The following is a 15,705-nucleotide window of genomic DNA, read 5'->3' as shown; positions in this document are numbered from 1 at the left end:
AATTATTATTATTAAGTAGGTCTGTTTTTTTGTTTTTTTTTTTTTTACAGAGTACTGGTTAAAAAGAAAATTGAGGCCAATTATATAATTATGAATATAGAATCGTGTTTAGGAAACCAGCCTTCACTCTATTTTGTGAATCACATACATATTGCTACTTTCTCTTGTTAGGTAGAGGATTACTGAAGTGTAATCCAGTAACCCAAACACGTACATGTACTCCAAATGCAGTTTTTGATTTATGTAGTCTTGTTTTTAGGTTGACCTTTTAACTGAATTGGTCACTACTGAAGAGGATGGAGACGGTGCCTGGTGGGTGGCTCAGTTGGTTAAGCATCTGATTCTTGATTTCAGCTGAGGTCATGATCTCAAGGTCATGAGATTTAGCCCTGAGTTGGGCTCTGCGCAGCATGGAACCTGCTTAAGATTTTCTCTCTCCCTCTCTCTCTCTCTCTGTTTCTCTCTGCCCTTTCCCTTAAAAAAACCAAGAGGGTGAGGAGTTCTTGTGCTCTAGAAAGATTAATTGTAGTAAACATTAAATACTATAAGTTGTCCCAGTTGTTCTAAGATAATTGAGGTCTTTAAGAAATACAAATAAAGATTTAAAGGGTCAAGTAAAGAAACAGACTGAAATAAGCACAAGGTGTTTTTTTTTCCCCCACAGTTAAGGATTTACATAACCCTACAGGAGCCACTTCCAGAGAAAATAACAGCTCTTAATTCATTAGTTGAGGTATGTATGTCATTTATGTTAAGTCATTGACATTATAATTCCTTTTCATTGGTCCTATTGATGTTACCATAATATCTCTTTTCTTTCCCTATCTCCTCTTCCTTTTTCCAGGAAGACCCAATTTTGTAAATCTCTACTTGGCTAACAGCAGTAGGCACAGACTGCCCACCACTTTCCCCCTTTATTCTCTCTTGGAGATGGGCTTTTCTTCCCTGAAAGAGGTCTTGCATATACAAAGTTAGTGTAACCAGTTGTTTGGATTTCCTCTTTGTTTTTATCAGATAGCGGTCTCCACAGGAATTTTAATATGTTTATAGGGCCCAAAAGGCCACAGCTTATCTCTGGACTCTAGACATTGCTCAGGGGATCCTGTGGGGCTTTCAGAACTTTTGTTATACTATTCAATATAATAAATAGAAAAAGTTGCAGAATTGGAAGGAATCTGAGAGAGCGTAATTAATATATATTAAAAAGGATAGCATTAAAATGTCATAAATTCCAATATCTACAGAGGCTAACCCTGTATCATAAATAGTAAAATTGGCCATGTGTAATACAATAGGGAATGGTAAAGACCGCAGCAAACTAGAAGAAAATAATCATATTTGAAGGAGGCAGTCACTATTCACTGCCAGCCAGTAGTAAAATGAAGGCAACATTTTACCAAACTCCAATTTTTCTTTTTTTTCAAACTCAAATTTTTCAAGAGAAATCAGATACATAGATTTTTATGTGTCATTTCCTAATTTATAAATCTTGCAAACTAATTAAATTTGTATTTAAAATGTTTTATCAAATTAAATGCACACATAGACCAAATTTGGCCTACGGGTCACAAATGTGCAGTTTCTCTACTAAAAGGTAAAATGAATGGATACAGAAAAGCAGAGAATGGGGGAAAAAAGAAGACCTCAAATATGGGTTCCTATGGGAGACTGAATGTGAAAGAAATGGAAAAAGGTTTCTAAAAAATTTTTTTAATGGAACTTGAATCAGATCGCATTTGATATTCTTTGAGAGATTCCAATAATGTTTTAAATCTTTTCAGTTTTTCTCGATTTTGGACAGGTGTTTAGCATGCTTTCATATGCCTCTGTACCAAAATTGGACACTGAAAGGAACGGGCTTCAGATGAGGTATGCAACTCTAGCATATAGTTTTGCCCCCAAATGCCTAACAAAACTAAATTAGAGAATAAAGGCATCTGGGGATTTGGAAGCTTACTTTTTGGCTAGTCTCACTAGCTAAGTGACACTCTTTACACTGGTCTTGTAGCATATGGTTTAAATATATACTTCAGCAAAATCCATTGCTTCAGCAAAATATAATCACTATGTGTCAAGACCTTATGGATTATTTTTAACATTCAGTGAATGCTAAAATGCAATGATTTAACTAATTGTACTTGCATACATTATACTTAATCCACTATTAAAAAGTTAGGAAATACCAACTAAAAACTTAATAAATCTTCAACAAAATACTAGCAAGCCAAATTTAGCAACACACAAAAAGAATTATGCACAAAGTAGGATTTATCCCAGAAATGCAAGGTTGGTTTCACATTTGAAAATTAATTAACATTATACACCATACCAATAGAAGAAAAAACAAAAGTGACATGATTATCGTAATGGACTCAGAAAAGGCATTTGATAAAAATCCAATACCCTTTCATGACAGAAAAAAAAAATTTTCAACAAACTATGAAATAGAAGGGACTTTTTTCAACCTAATAAAGGATATCTATGAAAAGCTCACAGCTAACATCATTCTTAATGGTGAAAGACTGATGGCTCCCTAAGAACCAGACACAAGATAAAGATGTCTACTCTTGCCACTTCCAATCAACACTGTACTGGAGGTTCTAGCCAGGGCAGTTAGGCAAGAAAAGGAAATAAAAACCATCAGATTGGAAAGGAAGAAGTAAAACCATGCAGATGACATGATCTCGTATACAGAAAATTCTAAGGAATCCACTGAAAACTATTAGGAATAATAAAAAAGTTCAGCAAAGATGTAGGATGCAAGATCAATATACAACTATCAATCATATTTCTGTACACTAGCATTGAACAATACAAAAGTGAAATTAAGAAAATTTCATTTACAATATAATCAAAAAGAATAAATAGGCATAAGTTTAATGAAAGAGATGAAGAATTTATATACTGAAAGCTACAAAACGTTGTTGAAGGAAATTAAAGACTTAAATAAATGGAAAGACATCTCATGTTTGTGGATCAGAAAATATTAAGATGACAATTCTCTTGAAGTTGATTTACAGATTCAGTGTAATCCCTATCAAAATCTGAGCTGCCTTCTTTGTATAAATGTACATGCTGATCCTAAAATGCAGATGAAAATGCAAGGGACACAAAATAGCCAAAATAGTCTTGAAACAAGATGATCAAAGTTGGAAGGCTCCTAATTCTCCCATTTCAAAACTTACTACAAAGGTATGATAATCAAAACAATGTTGTACTGGCATAAGGATAGATATATGGACCAATGGAGTAGAATTGAGAATTCAGAAATAAACTTTAAATTTATGGTGAATTGATTTTCAACATGGGTGCCAAGAAAATTCAATGGCAAAAGAAGTCTTTTCAACAGGTGGTGCTAGGGCAACTGAATAGCCATATGCAAAAGAATGAAGCTGTTACCCCTTTCTTATACCATACATAAAGACTAACTCAAAATGGATCATAGGCCTAAATGTATGCACTGAGACTATAAAACTCTGAGGAAAAAAAATAGTAAATAATGATCTTGCATTAACTAAAGCCTTTTTAGACATGACATTAAAAGTACAAGAGTCAAAAGAAAAACATAGTTAAGTTGGACTTCATCTAAATAAAAAACTTTCAGTGGCTCAAAGAACACCAGTAAAAAGTGAAAAAACAACCCACAGAATGTGAGAAAATATTTGAAAATCACATACTTGATAAGGAACTTGTATCTAAAATATATAAAGAATACTTACCAATTAACAATAAAAAGAACCCAATTTTTAAAATGGGCAAAGGATCTGATATTTCAGAGATCTATAAATAGACAAAAAAGACATGAAAAATACTCAACTCACCACTAGGGAAATGCAGATCAAAAGCACAAGATGGGGCGCCTGGGTGGCGCAGTCGGTTAAGCGTCGGACTTCAGCCAGGTCACGATCTCGCGGTCCGTGAGTTCGAGCCCCGCGTCGGGCTCTGGGCTGATGGCTCAGAGCCTGGAGCCTGTTTCCGATTCTGTGTCTCCCTCTCTCTCTGCCCCTCCCCTGTTCATGCTCTTTCTCTCTCTGTCCCAAAAATAAATAAACGTTGAAAAAAAAAAAAAAAGCACAAGAGATCCCACTTTATACCCACCAGGATGGCTATAATAAAAAAATATAGATAATAACTAGTCTTGGTCTTGATGTGGACAAGTTGGGGAACTGTCAGGCATTGGTAGAAATGCCTGTTGGTAGAAATGGGGAAGCTGCTGAGGAAACAGTTTAACAGTTTTCAAAATGTTAAACGTAGATTTGCCCTGTGGCCCAGAAATTTCACTCCTAGATCTATACTCAAGAAAAATGAAAACATATCCAGGTAGCAACTTGTTTGTAAATGTTCATAGTAGCATTACTCAAAACAGCCAAGGGGCACCTGGGTGGCGCATTCGGTTAAGCGTCCGACTTCAGCCAGGTCACGATCTCATGGTCCGTGAGTTCGAGCCCCGCGTCAGGCTCTGGGCTGATGGCTCAGAGCCTGGAGCCTGTTTCCGATTCTGTGTCTCCCTCTCTCTCTGCCCTTCCCCTGTTCATGCTCTGTCTCTCTCTGTCCCAAAAATAAATAAACATTAAAAAAAAAAAAAAAACCAGCCAAAAAATGGAAACAATAAAATGCCCATTAACTGATGAATGAATAAATAACATGTGATATAGCCATATAATGAAATATTATTCAGTAATAAAAAAGAGTGAAGTGCTGATACATGCTGTAACATCAATTAACCTTGAAAATATCATGCTAACTGGCAAATACTAGTTACAAAAGACCAAATTGTATGAGTCCATTTATATGAGGTGTCTGGAAATAGCACAGAAGTAGATTAGTAGTTGCATAGAGCTGGGGAGGAGGGAGACTAGTTAAAAACTACTCACTAAGTGCAGCCCACACTCAAGGGAAGAATTAGGCTCTACTTGAAGGGAAGAATGTCAAAACTTATGGATATATCTTAAAACAACCACACCCAGATTCTACTCTAGTGTATTAGAATTCAGAGATCTTTGAACTTAAGCACAAGGGGAATAAAATAAGAAGGGAAGCAGACTTGGCTAAGCCATTATCTATAAAACAAACATAAGATGACTCTGAAAGGTAGAAAAAAGAAAGCAGACAGGCCAGGGACCTTGAGACTCAAAGAATAATAAGATGGTAAATACACTGGGTTTTCTTTTTGCCTTGTATACTATAGAATTAAAGAATCCAGCAACTCAGAAACTCCATTAGGCACAGACAGCAAAAGTTTCAAGGAAAGGCTGCTGTCTGTAGGGACAGCAGGAGGGAAGGGGAGGCCTTGCAAGATAGCAAACTTTTAGAAAATCAATGCTCTACTCCAGCAAAATGTCACAGGAAACACTGCGCCACCCAAGAGGCAAAGGCTGAATGGAGAGCCTAGACTTCTACCCTCATGTTGAACAAGGTATCTTGACACCCTTGCTAGGGTGGTGCCAGAGAGGCTCAAGTAGAGAGCCTGGACTTTTATCTCCATGTCCAGTACAGGCTTCTCCTTCCACCACATTGTCAGTGGATACGATATGGAAATTCAGGACTTTTGCCATTGCCCAGCAATAATGAGGCCACCACTACCACAGTGTCGTTATAGACTGTGTGGAGAACTGGATTATCTCTCTATACCCAGTAGTAATGAGAAGCTCTTCCCTCCCATCCACTCTCAAAGCAAGCCATGCAGGGAATCTGGATTTCTATCACTACTTGGCAGTAGCAAGCTAATAGCCCCTCTCCTCTGCTGGAATGGTATCAAAGTTTAAAACCAAAGGTTTAAATAAGATAGAATCATATAATATGAAAAATTCCAGGTTTTGTTTGAAAACCACTTGTCATACCAAGAATGAGTTAAATCTCAAACTGAATGAAAAAGACGATAGATACCAACAGTGAAGTGTCAGAGGTATTATAATTCTCTGGTGAAGAATTTAAAGCAGCAATGATAAAAATGTTTCACCAAACAATTGCAAACACACTTGAAACAAAATTGAAAAAGAGAAAGTCTCAACAATGCAATAGAAGACATAAAAAAGAACCTACATAGGCACCTGAGTGGCTCAGTTGGTTAAGCATCCAACTCTTGGTTTCGGCTCAGGTCGTGATCTCACAGTTTCATGAGTTTGAGCCCCACATCAGGCTCTGCGCTGACAGCACAGAGCCTGCTTGGGATTCTTTCTCTGCCCCTCCCCCACTCATGCTGTCTCTGTCTCTCTCAAAATAAACACATAAAAACGTAAAAAAAAAAAAAAAAAGAACCTACATAAGAACCATTGTGGATGGGCTCAAAAGCAGTATAGGAAATAGAGGAAAGAATCAGTGAACCTGAGGTAGAGTAATAGAAATTATGTAACCTGAATAACAAAGAGAAAATAGACTGAAAAAAATTAAAAATAAACAGCCGTAGAGGGTAGTGAGACTATCACAAAAGGTCTAATATTCATGTCATTAGAGTTTGGGAGGAGAAGAGGAAGAGAGTAGGGTTGAAAAAGCACTTAAAGAAATAATGGCTAAAAATTTCCCAAATTTAGCGAGACATAACCTACAGATTCAAGAATCTGAATGAACCTCAAGCAGGATAAAGCAAAAGAAATCTATGCCACTGTACATTGTAGTTTAACTTGTGGAAACTGAAGACAAAGGAAAAATCTTGAAGGCATCCAGAAAAAGCTGACACCTGATAAAGGAAATTTTCAACTTTTAACGTTTGTGGGCTCTGCTACTGGGCTCCCAGGGAAGCTATACTTTAACACTAGCCAAGGACAAAGTGACTTAAAACTTCAAAGCATGGGCTCTATTTCTTCCCCAAGAACATATTGTACATCTGCTTTGTTAAGATAACCAAAAAAGAGCATTCTGAACAAAAGATAAGGAAAAGGAAGAAACTCCCCTGATTCCCATAGGAGTTAAGTCATATAGCCCTATGTCTATTAGCAACTTAAGATAAGGTCTGCAACTTTCTGAAATGTTCTTTGTCTAATAATTTGTAACTTTTTATGTAAAAAAATGTATATAACCCTACACCAAATATTCATCTGTGGAGCACTCTCTTTGTGAAGTTTGTGTAACCCCCTCAGCTGTCCTAATTTGGACTTGAATAAAACTTTCTTTCCTTTAGAGATTCTTAGAGGTTTGTTCATTTTACTTCAACACACCTTACCTATAGGGAAAAAAAAAAAATTGAAATGACAGGAAATTTCTTACCAGACACATGGAGGTCAGAAGGAAATAACGTTTTTCAAGTGCTGAAAGAAAAGAACTGTCAACTCAGAATCCTATACCTGGTGAAAATATCATTCAGGAATGAAGACACATGAATCTACAATTTGAAAATAAGTTCAGTTTTTAAAACTTTCATTAGACTCATTTTTCATCTTCTTATTGTAGGCAACAGTTTTGCCAGTTGTTTGCTATCATTTAACATAGGGCATCATTTTTCAAGGCTTCAATATAATTTCCTAGTTGACTTAGTATCCTAGACTCCTTACACTGTCACCAGCCTCAGATATCAATCTAGGTCTTTCTTGGTGGAAGCAGTGGGGAATACCATTATTCCTGACATATGAAGAAAGCGGGTTTTCAGAAAACCTGCTTATCAGAAAACAAAAAAAACAGAAATCAAATTCTCAGTTTTAGGGAGGCAGGTGGGGGGATGGGCTAAATGGGTAATGGGCATTAAGGAGAGCATTTGTGGTGAGCACTGGGTGTTATATGTAAGTGATGAATCCCTGAATTCTACTCCTGAAACCAGTACTACATTATATGTTAACTAACTTGAATTTAAATAAAATCCTGGAAAAAAAAAATCTCAGTTTTAGTCCCTAAAGCCCTGGGCTGTCTTTGTTTCTGGGAATCACCTCAGTAACATTTTTTTTTTAAAGCACAACCTTTTCATTTATATTCAATTACATGAATTTTACATATACTGCTTAGAAAAATTTTAAATTTATAACTTTATTTTTAGAACAGTTTCGGGTTTACAGAGAAATTGAATAGAAAGTACAAAGAGTTCCCATATTTCCTCTATCTCCCCACCGTAGTTTCCCTGTATTAACATCTTCTATTAGTGTGGTAACTTTGTTACCATTGATGAGCCAATAGTGTTACATAATTATTAACTAAAGTTTATAGTTTGTTTACATTAAGGCTCACTTTTTGTGTTTTACATTTTATGGATTTTGTCAACTGTATAATGCCATGTACTGACCATTACAGTATCATACTGAACAAATTCCTTGCCCTAAACGTCTCCTGTGCTCCAACATATTCATCCCCTCATCACTCCCCACCCCAAACCCCTGGCAATCTCTGATCTTTTTACTGTCTCAAGTTTTGCCCTTTTCAGAACATCATATAGTTGAAATACTATAGTATGTGGGCTTTTCAGATTGACCTCTTTCACTTAGCAATATGCTCTTGAGTTTCCTTCATGTCTTTTCATGGTATAGTAGCTCATTTCTTTTCACTGCTGAATAATGTTCCATTGTATGGACTTGTATGGACGTACCACAGTTTGTTTATCCATTCACCTATTGAAGGACATCTTGGTTGCTTCCACATTTTGGCAATAATAAATAAAGCTACTATAAACACTTGTGTGCTGTTTTTATGTGTGTGTGTGAACATCATTTAGGTAAATACCAAGAAGTGTGATTGCTGGATCATATGGTAAGAGTATGTTCAGTTTGGTAAGAAACTGCCAAACTGTCTTCCAAAGTGGCTGCACCATTCTGTATCCCCACCAGCAGTGAGTGAGAGTTCTTGTTCCATGTCCTAACCAGCATTTGTTGTCAGTGTTTTGGCCTTCAGCCATTCTAATAGATGTGTAGTGGTATCTCATTTTATTTTACACTTTTCTGCTGACATGTAATGTTGAGTATGTTTTCATAAGTTTATTTGTCATCTCTATATGTTTTCTGGTGAGATGTCTGCTTAAATCTCTTGTCCTTTTTAAATTGGACTGTTTGTTGTCTTATTGCTAAGTTTTAAGAGTTCTCAATAGATTTCAGATATCAATCCTTTACCAGATATGTGCTTTGCAAAGATTTTCTCCCAGACTGTGGATTGTCATTCCATTCTCTTCAGTTTTTTTCACAAAGCTCTATGTTTTTTTAATATTCATAAAGTCCCACTTACCAATTTTTTCTTTCATGGATTGTGTTTTGGGTGTTGTATCTAAAAAGTCATCACCAAGCCCAAGGTCACCTAGATTTTCTTGTATGCTATCTTTAGGGGTTTTTTAGTTTTGCATTTTACATTATTTTTAATTTTATTTATTTATTTTGAGAGAGAGTTGGGGAGGGGCAGAGAGAGGGAGGGAGAGAGAGAATCCCAAGCAGCTCTGCACCGTCAGCATGGAACCCAACATGGGACTTGATGCCACAAACTGTTAGATCATGACCTGAGCCAAAAATCAAGAGTCAGACACTTAACTGACTCAGCCATCTAGGTGTCCCAGTCTACAATACATTTTGAGTTAATTTTTGTGTAGGGTGTAAAATTATGTCTAGATTTTTTTTTTTTTTTTTTTGCATATGGATGTGCACTTGTTCTAGCACCATTTGTTAAAAAGACTCTTTGGTCTATTGTATTGCTTTTGCTCCTTTGTCAAAGATCATTTGATTATCTATGTGTGGTTCTATTTCTGAGCTCTCTATTCTGTTCCATTGATCTTGTCAGTGGCCTTTTAATAATTTCCTTTATTTGCTTATGCTGATTTGAGTTGAATTTTTATCAGTTGCAGCTGAAATATCACTGATTAATTCAAGCACTTAGTACATGCCAAGTACTGTGCTAATCTCTTTACATAAATTTAATCACAACAGTCTTTTGAAATAAATGAGGAAATTTGGGGTTTGTGAATTTAAATAACATGTTCAAGATCATATCGCCAATAAATGACCCAGGTCTGTCTGCCTGTCTATATTATACCGCCTGTTAAAGATGACCTTTTAACTCCTCACTCAGACTATTATGATTGCTCTAATAGTTTTCTTCTGCTAATTACTGCCTTTAATTACACTATAGTTGCCTCCTAAATTAAATACTGACTCCTTAGCTAGCATTTGAAGCCGAAACTACTTCTCCAGCTTTTTTCCTATATTCTCTTACGTGTTCAGTGAGACTACTCTGTGATCTTGTATTATACCTTCTGCTTTACTATATCAGTATGTGACCTAACATATTCCTTATACTTGCTGCATCTCCAAATATCACAATTCCTCTTGTCAGAATCCATCTCAAATGCCATCTTCTCCCTTGACCCTTCTTAATTGTGTACCCCCACCTCACCTCAAAATTGGAACTAGGAGCTCTCTCCTTAAAGTCATCACAGCTTTTTATTTAAACTTCACTTGTGGCATATTTTATGCCTTATGTTTTAGTTATATGAATTTGACTCACTCTTACTACCAGACAGCCACCACCTTTGTAGCTTGTATACTGTGTAGAGCCTGGCATGTATTTTTTAAAAATTTGATTGAGTATATATCTATACCAAAAACTTCACTGAATGCTGGGATGGCCAAGATAAAAGACGTAGCCAGCACTTTAAAAACAAACAAACAACAAAAGCCCTACTAGTCTAGTAGGAGAAGCCAGACCAGAATACAATTGTTTTTCTGTGAATTACATTCTAATATGAAAGTAAACCTCCAGTACTGTAGGATGGAGCACAGAGTATGGAGTACTTAATGTAGTGTGAGTCTGGGAAAGAGAAGACTTATCAGAGGTCAACAAATAGGAGGTAGGCTGATGAATGGACAGAATATTCAAAAGCAGAGAGGCCTAGGAGAACATCACATTTGGAGTGCAAGTAGTTCGGATTAGCTATACTGAAATGTTTGAGTTAAAGAATGTCTAAGGATGAAACCATACAAGTAGGGAACAGCTACATCTTAAATTTCTGAGTCTTGCAAAGGAATTTGCATGGCATCTCCTGAGGGACATGAAAGTCATTGTAAGGTTTTAAGCAAGGAATTTCATGACCTTACTCATACTTAGATGGATCACTCCAACAGATATGTGCATAAAAGATTAGAATTAGCTGAAACTAATGTCAGGAAGGAAGACCAGGTAGCAGAATGCTACAGTAGTCTAGATAAAATAGGATCTGAATAGGCCAAGGTGAAGAGAGAACTTATTTGCGAGATATTTAGGAGATAGAATTTATAAGACTTGGTGATGGGGTAAAGGAATTCTTTAATATCTCATATTCTGTACAGCTGGGGATTCATTCTCATGCCAACTTAAAGAAGTACTGCTTCCGGGGCACCTTGGTGGCTCAGTCGGTTAAGCATCTGACTTCAGCTCAGGTCATGATCTGGTAGTTTGTGAGTTTGAGCCCCATGTCGGGGTCTGTGCTAATAGCTCCGAGCCTGCTTCAGATTCTGTGTCACTACCCCTCCCCCGCTTTCTCTCTCTCTCTCTCTCTCTCTCTCTCTCTCTCTCTCTCTCTCTTTCAAAAACAAATAAACATTAAAAATAAAAGAAGAAGAAGAAGAAGAAGAAGAAGGAGGAGGAGGAGGAGGAGGAGGAGGAGGAGGAGGAGGAGGAGGAGAAGTAGTAATAGTAGTAGTAGTACTGCTTCCTCTTCCACTGTATAAATTACTGGGATCCATCTCCTTTCTTATCACCAAGAACTACTTTGCCAAGACAGTTTCTGCTACCAAAGGGACTCTCCAAGAAGGTTCTGCCTTATCAGAGCCTCTGGTGCTACCAGAAGGTAAAGGAGCCTCTGCTCACACTGCCACACTTGGGAGAAATATACTTCTAAAATTAAAATTAGAATTCATTTTGTCTTAGGAATAATATTAAAAGATAGGTACTCAGGTACATCACATGTTAAATGGCCCCTTTATGGTCTATTCCAGGAACATATAACTGTTCATGGCACTTCAATGACAATTGCTAAACAACCTTCTTTTTGAAAAACCTTGAAAATTAAGTTGAAGGCATCTAGGGTGCCGGGTGGCTCAGTCAGTTGAGCATCTGACTTTGGCTCAGGTCGTGATCCCAGGGTTTGTGAGCTCAAGCCCCACAACGGGCTTGCTGCTGTCAGCCTGTCAGCACCGGAGCCCTCTTTGGATCCTCTGTCCTTCTCTCTCTCTGCCCAATGCTCTCTCAGCTCAATGCTCTCTCTCTCTCAGAAAATAAATAAAACATTAAAAAAAAAAATAAGTTGAAGGCTCCTTATAGATACCGGTGTACCTAGGAGTAGGGAACATTTCACCTCAGCAAGAAGGAATGTTTTATTGGTGACATTCTTTGGAATTGCTGTCACATGATGATATTAATGATAATAAAGTCGACCTATTTTTAGTCTGCTTGATTATTATCTTTAAATTTTCTTGCAGCCAATGCAGCCCTTGTTGCCTGCTCTTAAAGCTGCTGCTTCTAGTCTTCCTTCCACCTCACTACTTGGTCCAGTGCTGCTTATATATGAATTAGAAGTTGGGAAATGGAAATTCAAGGTACGTTGTAAGACAAAAATTCTGAAGGAAAAAAGCCTAAACATGAATCTGTGTTCTCCATTTTACCCACAAAATGATCTGGGGCTACTAACAACTTCTCTGAGCATCAATGTTCCCATCATTAAAACAGGGTCAAAACATCTATTTTGTTGAAGATTAAATAGTGTCATCTATTTAAAGCACTTGGCTCTTAGCATACACTCTCAAAATACTAATTCTTTCCTGTAGAAAACATTTTCATATTCTCTGGGTGCCCAGGTTGTTTTAAATATTTACTTGTTATGCTTAGGGAATTCCTAGTCTTAATGTAAGTGCTGCTTCCCCAAGGTAAGCTCTGAAAATGAAATTTCCAGACTCTCGCAGCTAGAGCGCAGACATATGACCTGGGCTTCAACATCCAGCACACCTGCATAAGACTTTGACTGGAAGTTAGTAGCTTGAGGAAAGAAAGATTCTGCTTGGAAACCAATTTGCTGGTAAAGGCATCAGACATTTGGGAGTGGGAGTGTTCGCAAGGTTAAATTTCTAGTGCAGAAGTGGCCCTAGTGGGCAGTAGAAATGGCAGCAGTTGCTTTTAGTGTTTGTTGGAGTAGTTAGTAGTGGCTGTGACCTCACTGGGCCAGTTCCATGGAGCAGTTGTGGGCATTGTTGTTGGGAGCTCAGCTCCACACTGTCCCTCCAGCCTCCCAGCCATTCTCTAAATCCTTCTCCTCTTAAACTTCTTTTCTGCTCTGTCAGCCAGAATTAGCTTATGTTTCTTACAACTGGGAGCCCTGACTAATCTATGTGTCTTCACTGGTATTTCCACCTGTAAGTAACAGGCCAAGAAGAATGTCAAGATAGAGCAGTGATGATGTAATGTATAGCCACCTTAAACAAAAGTACATGGTTCTAGAAAGCAAATCTTAGAAAAGTGTAATGAGCTATAATTGAGTGGAGATTGAAGAATAGCTTTTGAGGAAATTATAATATTAGAATACTTCTACCAAGTTTTTCTTTCTCTGTTATGTTGGAAATAGTTAAGAGACCTAGATTTTCATGCTCCCCCAAAGAAATTATTTCAGAACCAGTTTATTAAACAAACAAACAAACAAAAAAAACCATTTAATCCCTGGATGTCGATTCTGCAGAGCAGTCCCAAGTGAGTTTATCAATTCGAGTCAAAGCCAGAATCAAAATAAATCAGGCATTATATGGCATATTAAATTTCTGGAGCTCAACTCAGTTCCCTTAATCTCTTAGCAGCAGTAACAGAGTGGCAGCTCTCACTCATTGCAGTGGGGAAATAACAAAGCAAGAGTAAAATTGCTGTTGCAAAATGAAGCACATCACCACATTTCCATCTAATGCATTATAGTTCATGAATCTCCCAGGAGCCAGCAAAACACAGTGAAGTCTTTAAAAGTGAATCCAGATGTCAGCCATCACCATAGCAGTGCTTTAATTATCAAAAAAACAAAGAAATAACTCCTTAGGTACATTCTAAGCAGGTGTTCCTTCACAAAAAAACAGAATAGCTGAAGAAACAGCTGTGGTATTATATCTGCTTCAGACTAAAGAAGAAAACTACAATCTAAATAACAGACTACCCAGAGGGAGCACAGAAAAATCACAATTATTAGGATTTTGCAAGTATTAATCTATACAACATAATGATTGATTAATGTTAATTACTCCATTTTACAGATGGGAAAACTGAGTGCCTCCTATAGCAGCCATTTCTTTTTTTTTTTTTAATGTTTTTATTTATTTTTGAGAGAGAGAGAGAAACAGAGTGCAAGCAAGGGAGGGGCAGAGAGAAAGGGAGACGCAGAATCCAAAGCAGTCTCCAAGCTCCGGGCTGTCAGCACAGAGCCCAACATGGGGCTCGAACCCAAACTGTGAGACCATGACCCGAGATGAAGTCAGAAGCCTAACCAACTAAGCCACCCAGGCACTCCTATGGCAACCATTTCTAATTCAAAGTCTGTCAGTCTGGGACAAGTTCACTACTTAATAAATTTATTTTGCAAGATTTTTTTAAGTATACTGATAGTAGGGAATTTTTTTTTTTTTTTTAGAAAACATATCTCAACAGAAAATATCTTCATTTTGGGAAAATTAGAACATAAAGAACACAAAGGAAACCTTTAAACCATGTCTAATAACTGCCATTTTAAACTGGAATTTTAAAACTAGGTCCATGCTTGGGCTTCAGAAAATCTGTGAACCTCTGAAACTAAGCAAAAAATGACAATGTGCATTTTTCTTGGGTAGGGATCTATGTACCTTTTATCAGGTTCTCAAAGTGTCATCATTCAAAGATGAAGAACTGTCTATCCTTCTGGGCTTTATCTATGTGACTGAGCAACAAAGATACCAAGTCATGGCCTGAAAAAGAAGGTAGCCTTTATCTAAAATATTAAATGGGCCAAAACGAATAGTTATTTCTAAAATATGGCTTCGCTTTTGTGCATTAGTCTTGCTAAATTATGGAATATTAGGAAAACATTTACTTTATTAAGGGTTTTATTTTTTGTTTTTGTGGGGTTTTGTGTGTGTGTGTGCGCGCAATCTTGACACTTAGCTGCTGCTGTTTAAGCAGAAAAATAGATACTTTCGCAACTCACATTAGTGGGAAGATGTGACAATAAAGTGTCTACAAGGAGTAGCATAGCCAAGGTGGTGATATCAGGGATGAATAATTAAAACCTGAATATACTTGATGGCAGAGGGGAAAAAAGCCAGTTCAAAAAGAGTGAGGAGATAAATGAGGGAATGAAAGAACTGATAGCATATTTTGGATGCATAAAAGAGCTGGGATTAGGGCTTTGTGACTGAACATGAGAGGAAAGTGGGGGACCACGTTCCTTTGATGTTAATGAAAGAAGAAAAAGGAAAAATATCGAGAGATACCCTGTGGTATAAAACATAGTAGATGGATGGGTTATTTGATGAATTATATCATCCATGCAACAAACTTTTAGTGACAACTTACTATATATGAAGCACTATGGATAGAAATAGATATAAGAAATAACTCTTGGCCCAAGGAATTTACAGCATAACTGGGGAGACAAATAGAAATGAGTCCTGCAAGGTATCAGAGTCACAAATCGGGAATAGTAATGTCTGTGAGATCATAGTGGGGGTGGTCAGGAAAGGCATTAAAAAATGGTACTTGGGGCACCTGGGTGGCTCAGTCGGTTAAGTATCCGACTTCAGCTCAGGTCATGATATCACAGTCTGTGAGTTC

Source organism: Herpailurus yagouaroundi, unplaced genomic scaffold, assembly GCF_014898765.1.
Source record: "Herpailurus yagouaroundi ecotype Mexico unplaced genomic scaffold, PumYag 140, whole genome shotgun sequence".
NCBI lineage: Eukaryota > Metazoa > Chordata > Mammalia > Carnivora > Felidae > Herpailurus > Herpailurus yagouaroundi.
The sequence above is the reverse complement of the archived record's forward strand: the minus strand, read 5'-3'. Positions refer to the sequence as shown.